Genomic DNA, 13,613 nt, shown 5'->3' with positions numbered 1-13,613 from the left:
CTTTTTGCTTAGGGTTGTCTTGGCTATGCAGGCTCTTTATTGGTTCCATATGAATGGTAAAGTAGTTTTTTCCAATTCTGTGAAGAAAGTCTGTGGTAGCTTGATGGAGATGGCATTGAATCTAAAAATTACCTTGGGCAGTATGACCATTTCCCGATATTGATTCTTCCTATCCATGAGCATGGAATGTTCTTCAATTTGTTTGTGTCCTCTTTTATTTCATTGAGCAGTAGTTTGTAGTTCTCCTTGAGGAAGTCCTTCACATCCCTTGTAGGTTGGATTCCTAGGTATTTTATCCTCTTTGTAGTAATTGTGAATGGGAGTTCATTCATGATTTGGCTCTCTGTCTATCATTGGTGTATAGGAATGCTTGTGATTTTTGCACATAGATTTTGTATCCTGAGAGTTTGCTGAAGTTTCTTATCAGCTTAAGGAGATTTGGGACTGAGACAATGGGGAATTCTAAATATACAATCATGTCATCTACAAACACGGACAATTTGACTTCCTCTTTTCCTAATTGAATACCCTTTATTTCTTTCTCTTGTCCTATTGCCCTAGCCAGAACTTCCAAAAATATGTTGAATAGCAGTGGTGAGAGAGGGCATCCTTGTCTCGTGCCAGTTTTGAACACGAGTGCTTCCAGATTTTGCCCATTTAGTATAATATTGGCTGTGAATTTGCCATAAATAGCTCTTATTATTTTGACATATGTTCCATCAATACCTAGTTTATTGAGACTTTTTAGCATGAAGGGCTGTTGAATTTTGTCAAAGGCCTTTACTGCATCTATTGAGATAATCATGTGCTTTTTGTCATTGATTCTGTTTATGTGATGGATTATGTTCATTGATTTGCATATGTGGAACCAGTCTTGCATCCCAGGGATGAAGCCAACTTGATCGTGGTAGATAAACTGTTTTCAGCTTGCCAGTATATTATTGAAAATTTTTTCATCGATGTTCATCAGAGATATTGGCCTAAATTTCTGTTATTGTTGTTGTTATTGTTGTGTCTCTACCAGGCTTTCGCATTAGGATGATATTGGCCTCATAAAATGAATTACGGATGATTCCCTCTTTTTATATTGATTGAAATAGTTTCAGAAGGAATAGTACCAGCTCCTGTTTGTACCTCTGGTAGAATTCGACTGTGAATCTGTGTGGTCCTGGACTTTTTTTGGTTGGTAGGCTATTAATTATTGCCTCAATTTCGGAACCTGTTATTGGTCTATTCAGAGATTCAACTTCCTCCTGGTTTAGTCTTGGGAGGGTGTATGTGTCCAGGAATTTATCCATTTCTTCCAGATTTTCTAGTTTATTTATGTAGAGGTGTTTATACTGTTCCCTGGTAGTAGCTTGTATTTCTGGGGAATTGCTGGTGATATGCCTTTTATCACATCAAATATTACATCTATTTGATTCTTCTCTCTTTTCTTCTTTATTAGCCCTGCTAGCAGTCTATCTATTTTGTTGATCTTTTCAAAAAACCAGCTCTTGGATTCATTAATTTTTTGAATGGTTTCTTGGGTCTATCTCCTTCAGATCTGCCCTGATCTTAGTTATTTCTTGTCTTGTGCTCTCTTTTGAATTTGTTTGTTCTCACTTATCTAGTTCTTTTAATTGCGATGTTATGGTGTGGATTTTACATCTTTCTTGCTTTCTTTTGTAGACATAGAGTGCTATAAATTTCCTTCTACACACTGCTTTCAATGTGTCCAAGAGGTTCTGGTATGTTGTGTCTTTGTCCTCACTGGTTTCAAAGAACATCTTTATTTCTGCCTTCATTTCGTTATGTACCCAGTAGTCATTCAGGAACAGGTTGTGTAGTTTCCATGTAGTTGAGCGGTTTTGAGTGAGTATCTGAATCCTGAGTTCTATAACAGTTTGTTATATTTTCTGTTCTTTTCCATTTGCTAAGGAGTGCTTATCTTAATCCTGAGTTCCAGTTTGATTGCACTGTGGTCTGAGAGACAGTTTGTTATATTTTCTGTTCTTTTCCATTTGCTGAGGACTGCTTTACTTACAACTATGTGGTCAATTTTGAAATTAGTGCAATGTGGTGCTTAGAAGAATGTATATTCTGTTGATTTGGGGTGGAGAGTTCTGTAGGTGTCTATTAGGTCTGCTTGGTGCAGAGATGAGTTCAAGTCCTGGATATCTTTGTTAACCTCCTGTCTCGTTGATCTGTCTAATATTGACAGTGGGGTGTTAAGTTCTCCCATTACTATTGTGTGGGGTCTAAGTCTCTTTTTAGGTCTCTCAGTACTCGCTTTATGAATCTGTATTAGGTGCATAAATATTTAGGATAGTTAACTCTTTTTGTTGAATTGATCCCTTTACCATTATGTAATGTCCTCATTTGTCTCTGTTGATCTTTGTTGGTTTAAAGTCTGTCTTATCAGAGACTAGGATTGCAATCCCTGCTTTATTTTTTGCTTTCCATTTGCTGGGTAGATCTTCCTCCACCCCTTTATTTTGAGCCTATGTGTGTCTTTGCATGTGAGATGGTTCTCCTGAATACAGCACACTGATTGGTCTTGACTTTTTATCCAATTTGCCAGTCTGTGTCTTTTAATTGGGGCATTTAGCCCATTTACATTTAAGGTTAATATTATTATGTTTGAATTCAATCCTGTCATTATGATGTTAGCTGGTTATTTTTGCCCATTAATTTTTGCAGTTTCTTCATAGCATCGATTGTCTTTAAAAATTGGCATGCTTTGGCAGTGACTGGTACCAGTTGTTTCTTTCCATGTTTAGTGCTTCCTTCAGGAGCTCTTGTAAGGCAGGCCTGGTGGTGAGAAAATTTCTGAGCATTTGCTTGTCTGTAAGGGTTTTATTTCTCCTTCACTTATGAAGCTTACTTTGGTTGGATATGAGATTCTGGGTTAAAATTCTTTTCTTTAAGAATGTTGAATATTGGCCCCCACTCTCTTTTGGCTTGTAGGGTTTCTGCTGAGAGATCCCCTGCATTTGATGGGCTTTACTGTGTGGGTAACCTGACCTTTCTGTCTGGCTGCCCTTAACATCATTCCTTCGTTTCATCCTTGGTGAATCTGATAATTATGTGTCTTGGGGTTGCTCTCCTCGAGGAGTATCTTTGTGGTGTTCTCTGTATTTCCTGAATTTGAATGTTAGCCTGCCTTGCTAGGTTAGGGAAGTTCTCCTGGATAATATCCTGAAGAGTGTTTTCCAACTTGGTTCCATTCTCCCCGTCACCTTCCAGTACACCACTCAAATGTATATTTGGTTTTTTCACATCTTCCCATATTTCTTGGAGGCTTTGTTTGTTTCTTTTCACCCTTTTTTCTCTAATCTTGTCTTCTCCCTTTGTTTCATTCATTTGATCTTCAATTACTGACATCCTTTCTTCCAGTTGATCAAATCAGCTATTGAAAAATGTGCATGCAACACGAAGTTCTTGTGCCATGGTTTTCAGTTCCATCGGGTCATTTAAGGTCTTTTCTATACTGTTTATTCTAGTTAGTCATTGTTCTAACCTTTTTTTCAAGGTTTTTAGCTTCTTTGCAATGGGTTAGAACATGCTCCTTTAACTCAGAGAAGTTTGTTATTACTGACCTGAAGCCTACTTCTGTCAACTCATCAAACTCATTCTCCATCCAGTTTTGTTCCCTTGATGGTGAGGAGCTGTGATCCTTTGGAGGAGATGAGATACTCTGTTTGTCAGAATTTTCAGCTTTTCTGCTCTCTTCTGCTCCGCTTTTCTCTCCATCTTTGTGGTTTTATCTACCTTTGGTGTTTGATGTTGGTGAACTACAGATGAGGTTTTAGTGTGGATGTTCTTTTTGTTAATATTGATGCTATTCCTTTCTGTTTGTTAGTTTTTCTTCTAACAGTCAGACCCCTCAGCTGTAGGTCTGCTGGAGTTTGCTGGAGGTCCACTCCAGACCCTGTTTGACTGGGTATCACTAGCAGAGGCTGCAGAACAGCAAATATTGCTGCCTGATCATTCCTCTGGAAGCTTCATCCCAGTGGGGCACCCACCTGTTTGAGGTGTCTGTCTGTCTGCCATTATTGGGAGGTGTTTCCCAGTCAGGCTACACGGGGGTCAGGGACTCACTTGAGGAGGAAGTCTGCCCATTCTTGGGGCTTGAACACTGTGCTGGGAGAGCCACTGCTCTCTTCAGAGCTGTCAGACAGGAACGTTTAAGTGTGCAGAAGTAGTTTACTCCCTTTTGTTCTACTATGCCCTGCCTCAAGAGGTGGAATCTAGACAGGCAGTAGGCCTTACTAAGCTGCAGTGGGCTCCACTCAGTTCATGCTTCCTGGCTGCTTTATTTACACTGAGAGCTACTCAAGCTTCAGCAATGGACAATGCCCTTCCCTACGTCAAGCTGCCGCATCTTAGACTGCTGTGCTAGCAGTGAGCAAGGCTCCATGGGCGTGGGACCTGCCAAGCCAGGCACAGGAGGGTATCTCCTGTTCTGCTGGGTGCCGAGACCATGGGAAAAGTTCAGTATTTGGTCAGGAGTGTACCGTTTCTTGAGGCACAGTCTGTCACAGCTTCCCTTGGCTAGGCAAGGAAAATCCCCCAACCACTTGTGCTTCCCAGGTAAGGCAATGCCCTGCCCTGCTTCAGTTCACCCTCTGTGGGATGCACCCACTGTCCAACCAGTCCCAATGAGATGAATCAGGTATCTTAGTTGGAAATGCAGAAATCACCCATCTTCTGCACTGATCTCGTTGGGAGCTGCAGACAAGAGTTGTTCCCATTTGCCATCTTGGAAGTGTTCACCAAAAAGCCTAGTATTTCTATACACAAACAATAGTCAAGCCAAGAGTCAAATAAGGAATAAACTCCCATGCACAATTGCCACAAGAAGAATAAAATGCCTAAGAATACAGGTAAATAGGAAGCTACAAGATGTCTACAAAGAGAACTGAAAACCACTTCTTAAAAAATCAGAGATGAGACAAAGAAATGGAAAAGCATTTTATGTTCATGGATAGAAAAATTACTATTTTTAAGTTAAAATTGCCCTAAGTAATTTATAGATTCAATGCTATTCCCATTAAACCACCATTGACATTCTTCACAGAATTATAAAATATCATTTTAAAATTCATATGGAATCAAGAAAGAGCCTGAACAGCCGAGGTGGTTCTCAGCAAAATGAATGAAGATGGAGGCATTACACTAACTGAATTCAAACAATACTACAGGGCTACAGTAAAAAATAAAACAAAAACAAAAACAAAAACCTATAGTACTGGGAAAAGAACAGATATATAAACTAATAGAAGAGAATAGAGAACCCAGTAATAACTGCACATTTACAGCTAGCTAATCTTTGACAAATCTGACAAAAGCAAACAATGGAAAAGGATTCTCTATTCAATAAATGTTTCCGGGGTAACTGACTTATTATAAGCAAATGATTGAAACTGGACCCCTTCCTTATAACATATATAAAGATTAATTCAATAGTCGGGCAGGGAGGCATGCACTTGTAGTCCCAGCTTCTTGGGAGGCTGGGGGAGGAGAACTGTTTGAACCTGGGACGTGGAGGTTGCAGTGAGCCAAGATTGCAGCACTGCACTCCATCTCAAATAATAATAACAATAATAATAATAATAATAATAATAATAATAATAGTTCAAGACGGATTAGAGACTTAAATGTCAAATCCAAAACTGTAAACACCCTTGAAGACAACCTAGGTAATATCAAAACCTAGGGCAAGGACTTAATGAAGACACCAAAATCAATTGCAATGAAAGCAAGAATTCACAAATAGCATCTAATTAAAGAACTTCTGGCAGAGCAAGATGGCTGAATAGGAACAGCTCCAGTCTCCAGCTCCCAGTGCAAGTGACACAGAAGATGGGTGACTTCTACATTTTCAACTGAGGTACTGGATTCATCTCACTAGGGAGTGCTGGACAATCAGTGCTGGTCAGCTGCTGCAGCCCAAACAGTGCCAGCTGAAGCAGGGCGAGGCATCGCCTCACCTGGGAAGCGCAAGGGGGAAGGGAATCCCTTTTCCTAGCCAGGGGAACTGAGACACACAACACCTGGAAAATCAGGTAACTGCCACCCCAATACTGCGCTTTACCAAGGGTCTTAGCAAACGGCACACCAGGAGATTATATCCCACACCTGGCTGGGAGGGTCCCACACACCCAGAGTCTCCCTCACTGCTAGCACAGCAGTCTGCAATCTAACAGCAAGGCAGCAGTGAGGCTGCAGGAGGGGCACCCACCACTGCTGAGGCTTAAGTAGGTAAAAAAAGCTGCCAGGAAGCTCAAACTTGGTGGAGCCCCTCCAGCTCAAGGAGGCCTGCCTGTCTCTGTAGACTCCACCTCTGGGGACAGGGCACAGCTAAACAAACAAACAAAAAAAGCAGAAACCTCTGCAGACGAAAACGACCCTGTCTGACAGCTTTGAAGAGAGCAGTGGATCTCCCAACACGGAGGTTGAGATCTGAGAAGGGACAGACTGCCTGCTCAAGTGGGTCCCTGACCCCTGAGTAGCCCAAATGGGAGACATCCCCCACTAGGGGCAGACCAACACCCCACACCTCACAAGGCAGGGTATACCCCTGAAACGAAGCTTCCAAAGCAAGAATCAGACAGGTACACTTGCTGTTCAGCAATATTCTATCTTCTGCAGCCTCTGCTGTTGATACCAGGCAAACAGGTTCTGGAGTGGACCTCAAGCAAACTCCAACAGACCTACAGCTGAGGGTCCTGACTGTTAGAAGGAAAGCTAACAAACAGGAAGGACACCCACACCAAAACCCCAACAGTACGTCACCATCATCAAAGACCAAAGGCAGATAAAACCACAAAGATGGGGAAAAAGTAGGGCAGAAAAGCTGGTAAGTCAAAAAATAAGAGCACATCTCCCCCTCCAAAGGAACGCAGCTCATCACCAGCAACGGATAAAAGCTGGACAGAGAATGACTTTGACGAGTTGAGAGAAGAAGGATTCATTCCATCAAACTTCTCAGAGCTAAAGGAGGAATGATGTACCCATCACAAGAAAACTAAAAATCTTGAAAAAGAATGGAAGAATGGATAACTACAATAATCAATGCAGAGAAGGCCATAAACGAACTGACAGAGATAAAAACCATGACACAAAAATACGTGAAAAATGCATAAGCTTCAGTAACAGACTTGATCAACTAGAAGAAAGAGTATCAGCAATTGAGGATCAAATGAATGAAATGAAGTGAGAAGAGAAGTCTAAAGAAAAAAGAGGAAAAAGAAATGAATAAAGCCTTCAAGAAGTATGGGATTATGTAAAAAGACCAAATCTACGTCTGACTGGGGTGACTGAAAGTGAGGGGCAAAATGGAACCAAGCTGGAAAACACTCTTCAGGATATCATCCAGGAGACCTTCCCCAACCTAGTAAGGCAGGCCAACATTCAAATTCAGGAAATACAGAGAACACCACAAAGATACTCCTCGAGAAGAGCAACTCCAAGACACATAATTGCCAGATTCACCAAAGTTGAAATGAAGGAAAAAATCTTAAGGACACCAGAGAGAAAGGTCGGGTTATCCACAAAGGGAAGCCCATCAGACTAACAGTGGATCTCTCGGCAGAAACTCTACAAACCAAAACAGAGTGGGAGCCAATATTCAACATTCTTAAAGAAAGAATTTTAAACCCAGAATTTCATATCCAGCCAAACTAAGTTTCATAAGTGAAGGAGAAATAAAATCCTTTACAGATAAGCAAATGCTTAGAGATTTTGTCACCACTAGGCCTGCCATACAAGAGACCCTGAAGGAAGCACTACACATGGAAAGGAACAAGCGGTACCAGCCATTGCAAAAACATGCCAAAATGCAAAGACCATCGAGGTGAGGAAGAAACTGCATCAAACAACAAGCAAAATAACCAGTTAATATCATAATGACAGGATCAAGTTCACACATAACAATATTAACCGTTATGTAAATGGAATAAATACCCCAATTTAAAGACACAATCTGACAAACTGGATAAAGAGTCAAGACCCATCAGTTTGCTGAGATGGCCGAATAGGAACAGCTCCAGTCTCCAACTCCCAGCGCGAGCGACACAGAAGACCGGTGATTTCTGCATTTTCAACTGAGGTACTGGGGTCATCTCACTGGGGAGTGCCGGACAATCAGTGCAGGTCAGCTGCTGCAGGAGGACCAGTGAGAGCTGAAGCAGGGCGAGGCATCGCCTCACCTGGGAAGCACAAGGGGGAAGGGAATCCCTTTTCCTAGCCAGGGGAACTGAGACACACAACACCTGGAAAATCAGGTAACTCCCACCCCAATACTGCACTTTAAGGAAACGGGCACAACAGGAGAATATATCCCACACCTGGCCGGGAGGGTTCCACGCCCACGGAGCCTCTCCCATTGCTAACACAGCAGTCTGCAGAGATGTAACCACAAGGCAGCAGCGAGGCTGGGGGAGGGGCGCCCGCCATTACTGAGGAGTAAGTAGGTAAAAAAAGGCGCTGGGAAGCTCGAACTGGGTGGAGCTCACAGCAGCTCAAGGAAACCTGCCTGTCTCTGTAGACTCCACCTCTGGGGACAGGGAACAGCTTAAAAACAACAGGGGAAGCAGCAGAGGCCTGTGCAGACGCGAACGACTCTGTCTGACAGATTTGAAGAGAGCAGTGGATCCCCCAACACAGAGGTTGAGATCTGAGAACGGACAGACTGCCTGCTCAAGTGGGTCCCTGACCCCTGAGTATCCTATTTTGGAGACATCCCCCACTAGGGGCAGTCTGACACCCCACACCTCACAGGGTGGAGTACACCCCAGAGAGGAAGCTTCCAAAGTAAGAATCAGACAGGTACACTCGCTGTTCAGCAATATTCTATCTTCTGCAACCTCTGCTGCTGATACCCAGGCCAACAGGGTCTGGAGTGGACCTCAAGCAATCTCCAACAGACCTATAGCTGAGGGTACTGTCAGAAGGAAAAATATCAAACAGGAAGGACACATATACCAAAACCCCATTAGTACGTCACCATCATCAAAGACCAGAGACAGAAAAAACCACAAAGATGGGGAAACAGCAGGGTAGAAAACCTGGAAATTCAAAAAATAAGAGCGCATCTCCCCCTGCAAAGGAGCGCAGCTCATCACCAGCAACGGATCAAAGCTGGTCAGAGAATGACTTTGATGAGATGAGAGAAGAAGGCTTCAAGTCCACCAACTTCTCAGAGCTAAAGGAGGAATTACGTACCCAGCGCAAAGAAACTAAAAATCTTGAAAAAAGAGTGGAAGAATTGACAGCTAGACTAATTAATGCAGAGAAGGTCATCAACGAAATGACAGAGATGAAAACCATGACACGAGAAATACGTGACAAATGCACAAGCTTCAGTAACCGACTCGATCAACTGGAAGAAAGAGTATCAGCGATTGAGGATCAAATGAATGAAATGAAGCGAGAAGAGAAACCAAAAGAAAAAAGAAGAAAAAGAAATGAACAAAGCCTGCAAGAAGTATGGGATTACGTAAAAAGACCAAATCTACGTCTGATTGGGGTGCCTGAAAGTGAGGGGGAAAATGGAACCAAGTTGGAAAACACTCTTCAGGATATCATCCAGGAGAACTTCCCCAACCTAGTAGGGCAGGCCAGCATTCAAATTCAGGAAATACAGAGAACGCCACAAAGATACGCCTCCAGAAGAGCAACTCCAAGACACATAATTGCCAGATTCACCAAAGTTGAAATGAAGGAAAAAAATCTTAAGGGCAGCCAGAGAGAAAGGTCGGGTTACCCACAAAGTGAAGCCCAGCAGAATAACAGCAGATCTGTCGGCAGAAACTCTACAAGCCAGAAGAGAGTGGGTACCAATATTCAACGTTCTGAAAGAAAAGAATTTTAAACCCAGAATTTCATTTCCAGCCAAACTAAGTTTCATCAGTGAAGGAGAAATAAAATCCTTTACAGATAAGCAAATGCTTAGAGATTTTGTCACCACCAGGCCTGCCTTACAAGAGACCCTGAAGGAAGCCCTAAACATGGAAAGGAACAACCGGTACCAGCCATCGCAAAAACATGCCAAAATGTAAAGACCATCGAGGCTAGGAAGAAACAGTATCAACTAACGAGCAAAATAACCAGTTAATATAATAATGGTAGGATCAAGTTCACACATAACAATATTAAGCTTAAATGTAAACGGACTAAATGGTTCAATTAAAAGACACAGACTGGCAAACTGGATAAAGAGTCAAGACCCATCAGTCTGCTGTATTCAGGAGACCCATCTCACATGCAGAGACATACATAGGCTCAAAATAAAGGGATGAAGGAAGATCTACCAAGCAAACGGAGAACAAAGAGAAGCAGGGGTTGCAATCCTAGTCTCTGATAAAACAGACTTTAAACCATCAAAGATCAAAAGAGACAAAGAAGGCCATTACATAATGGTAAAGGGATCAATTCAACAGGAAGAGCTAACTCTCCTAAATATATATGCACCCAATACAGGAGCACCCAGATTCATAAAGCAAGTCCTTAGAGACTTACAAAGAGACTTAGACTCCCATACAATAATAATGGGAGACTTCAACACTCCACTGTCAACATTAGACACATCAACGAGACAGAAAGTTAACAAGGATATCCAGGAATTGAACTCATCTCTGCACCAAGCGGACCTAATAGACATCTATAGAACTCTCCACCCCAAATCAGCAGAATATACATTCTTCTCAGCACCAAATCACACTTATTCCAAAATTGACCACATAAGTGGAACTAAAGCACTCCTCAGCCAATGTACAAGAACAGAAATTATAACAAACTGTCTCTCAGACCACAGTGCAATCAAACTAGAACTCAGGACTAAGAAACTCAATCAAAACCGCTCAACTACATGGAAACTGAACAACCTGCTCCTGAATGACTACTGGGTACATCACGAAATGGAAGCAGAAATAAAGATGTTCTTTGAAACCAATGAGAACAAAGTTACAACATACCAGAATCTCTTCGACACATTTAAAGCAGTGTGTAGAGGGAAATTTATAGCACTAAATGCCCACAAGAGAAAGCAGGAAAGATCTAAAGTTGACACTCTAACACCACAATTAAAAGAACTAGAGAAGCAAGAGCAAACACATTCAAAAGCCAGCAGAAGGCAAGAAATAACTAAGATCAGAGCAGAAGTGAAGGAGATAGAGACACAAAAATCCCTCCAAAAAATCAATGAATCCAGGAGTTGGTTTTTTGAAAAGATCAACAAAATTGACAGACCGCTAGCAAGACTAATAAAGAAGAAAAGAGAGAGGAATCAAATAGATGCAAAAAAAAAAATGATAAAGGGGATATCACCACCGACCCCACAGAAATACAAACTACCATCAGAGTATACTATAAACACCTCTACGCAAATCAACCAGAAAATCTAGAAGAAATGCATAATTTCCTGGATACTTACACTCTCCCAAGACTAAACCAGGAATAAGGTCAATCCCTGAATAGACCAATAGCAGGCTCTGACATTGAGGCAACAATCAATAGCCTACCCACCAAAAAAAGTCCAGGACCAGATGGATTCACAGCTGAATTCTACCAGAGGTACAAGGAGGAGCTGGTACTATTCCTTCTGAAACTATTCCAATCAATAAAAAAAGAGGGAATCCTCCCTAACTCATTTTGTGAGGCCAACATCATCCTGATACCAAAGCCTGGCAAAGACACAACAAAAAAAGAGAATTTTACACCAATATCCCTGATGAAAATCGATGCAAATATCCTCAATAAAATACTGGCAAACCGGATTCAGCAGCACATCAAAAAGCTTATCCACCATGATCAAGTGGGCTTCATCCCTGGGATGCAAGGCTGGTTCAACATACGCAAATCAATAAACGTAATCCAGCATATAAACAGAACCAAAGACAAGAAACACATCATTATCTCAATAGATGCAGAAAAGGCTTTTGACAAAATTCAACAGCCCTTCATGGTAAAAACGCTCAATAAACTCGGTATTGATGGAATGTTCCTCAAAATAATAAGAGCTATTTATGACAATTCCACAGCCAATATCATACTGAATGGGCAAAAACTGGAACAATTCCCTTTGAAATCTGGCACAAGACAGGGATGCCCTCTCTCACCACTCCTATTCAACATAGTATTGGAAGTTCTGGCTAGGGCAATCAGGCAAGAGAAAGAAATCAAGGTGTCCAATTAGGAAAAGAAGAAGTCAAATTGTCCCTGTTTGCAGATGACATGATTCTATATTTAGAAAACCCCATTGTCTCAGCCCAAATTCTCCTTAAACTGATAAGAAACTTCAGCAAAGTCTCATGATGCAAAATTAATGTGCAAAAATCGCAAGCATTCTTATACAACAGTAACAGACAGAGAGCCAAATCATGAATGAACTTCCATTCACAATTGCTTCAAAGAGAATAAAACACCTAGGAATCCAACTTATGAGAGATGTAAAGGCCCTCTTCAAGGAGAACTACAAACCACTGTTCACTGAAATAAAAGAGGACACAAACAAATGGAAGAACATACCATGCTCATGGATAGGAAGAATCAATATCGTGAAAATGGCCATACTGCCCAAGGTTATTCATAGATGCAATGCCATCCCCATCAAGCTACCAATGAGTTTCTTCACAGAATTGGAAAAAACTGCTTTAAAGTTCATAAGGATCCAAAACAGAGCCCGCATTGCCAAGACAATCCTAAGTCAAAAGGACAAAGCTGGAGGTGTCACGCTAGCGGACTTCAAACTATACTACAAGGCTACAGTAACCAAAACAGCATGGTACTGGTACCAAAACAGAGATATAGATCAATGGAACAGAACAGAGTCCTCAGAAATAATACTGCACATCTACAGCCATCTGATCTTTGACAAACCTGAGAGAAACAAGAAATGGGGAAAGGATTCCCTATTTAATAAATGGTGCTGGGAAAATTGGCTAGCCATAAGTAGAAAGCTGAAACTGGATCCTTTCCTTACTCCTTATACGAAGATTAATTCAAGACGGATTAGAGACTTAAATGTTAGACCTAATACCATAAAAACCCTAGAAGAAAACCTATGTAGTACCATTCAGGACATAGGCATGGGCAAGGACTTCATGTCTAAAACACCAAGAGCAATGGCAGCAAAAGCCAAAATTGACAAATGGGATGTAATTAAACTAAAGAGCTTCTGCACAGCAAAAGAAACTACCATCAGAGTGAACAGGCAACCTACAGAATGGGAGAACCTTTTTGAAATCTACTCATCTGACAAAGGGCTGATATCCAGAATCTACAAAGAACTCAAACAAATATACAAGAAAAAATCAAACAACCCCATCAAAAAGTGGGCAAAGGATATGAACAGACATTTCTCAAAAGAAGATATTCATACAGCCAACAGACACATGAAAAAATGCTCATCATCACTCGCCATCAGAGAAATGCAAATCAAAACCACAATGAGATACCATCTCACACCAGTAAGAATGGCAATCATTAAAAAATCAGGAAACAACAGGTGTTGGAGAGGATGTGGAGAAATAGGAACACTTTTACACTGTTGGTGGGATTGTAAACTAGTTCAACCATTATGGAAAACAGTACAGCAATTCCTCAAGGATCTAGAACTAGATGTACCA

Source organism: Rhinopithecus roxellana, chromosome 7, assembly GCF_007565055.1.
Source record: "Rhinopithecus roxellana isolate Shanxi Qingling chromosome 7, ASM756505v1, whole genome shotgun sequence".
In the NCBI taxonomy this organism is placed as follows: Eukaryota; Metazoa; Chordata; class Mammalia; order Primates; family Cercopithecidae; genus Rhinopithecus; species Rhinopithecus roxellana.
The sequence above is the reverse complement of the archived record's forward strand: the minus strand, read 5'-3'. Positions refer to the sequence as shown.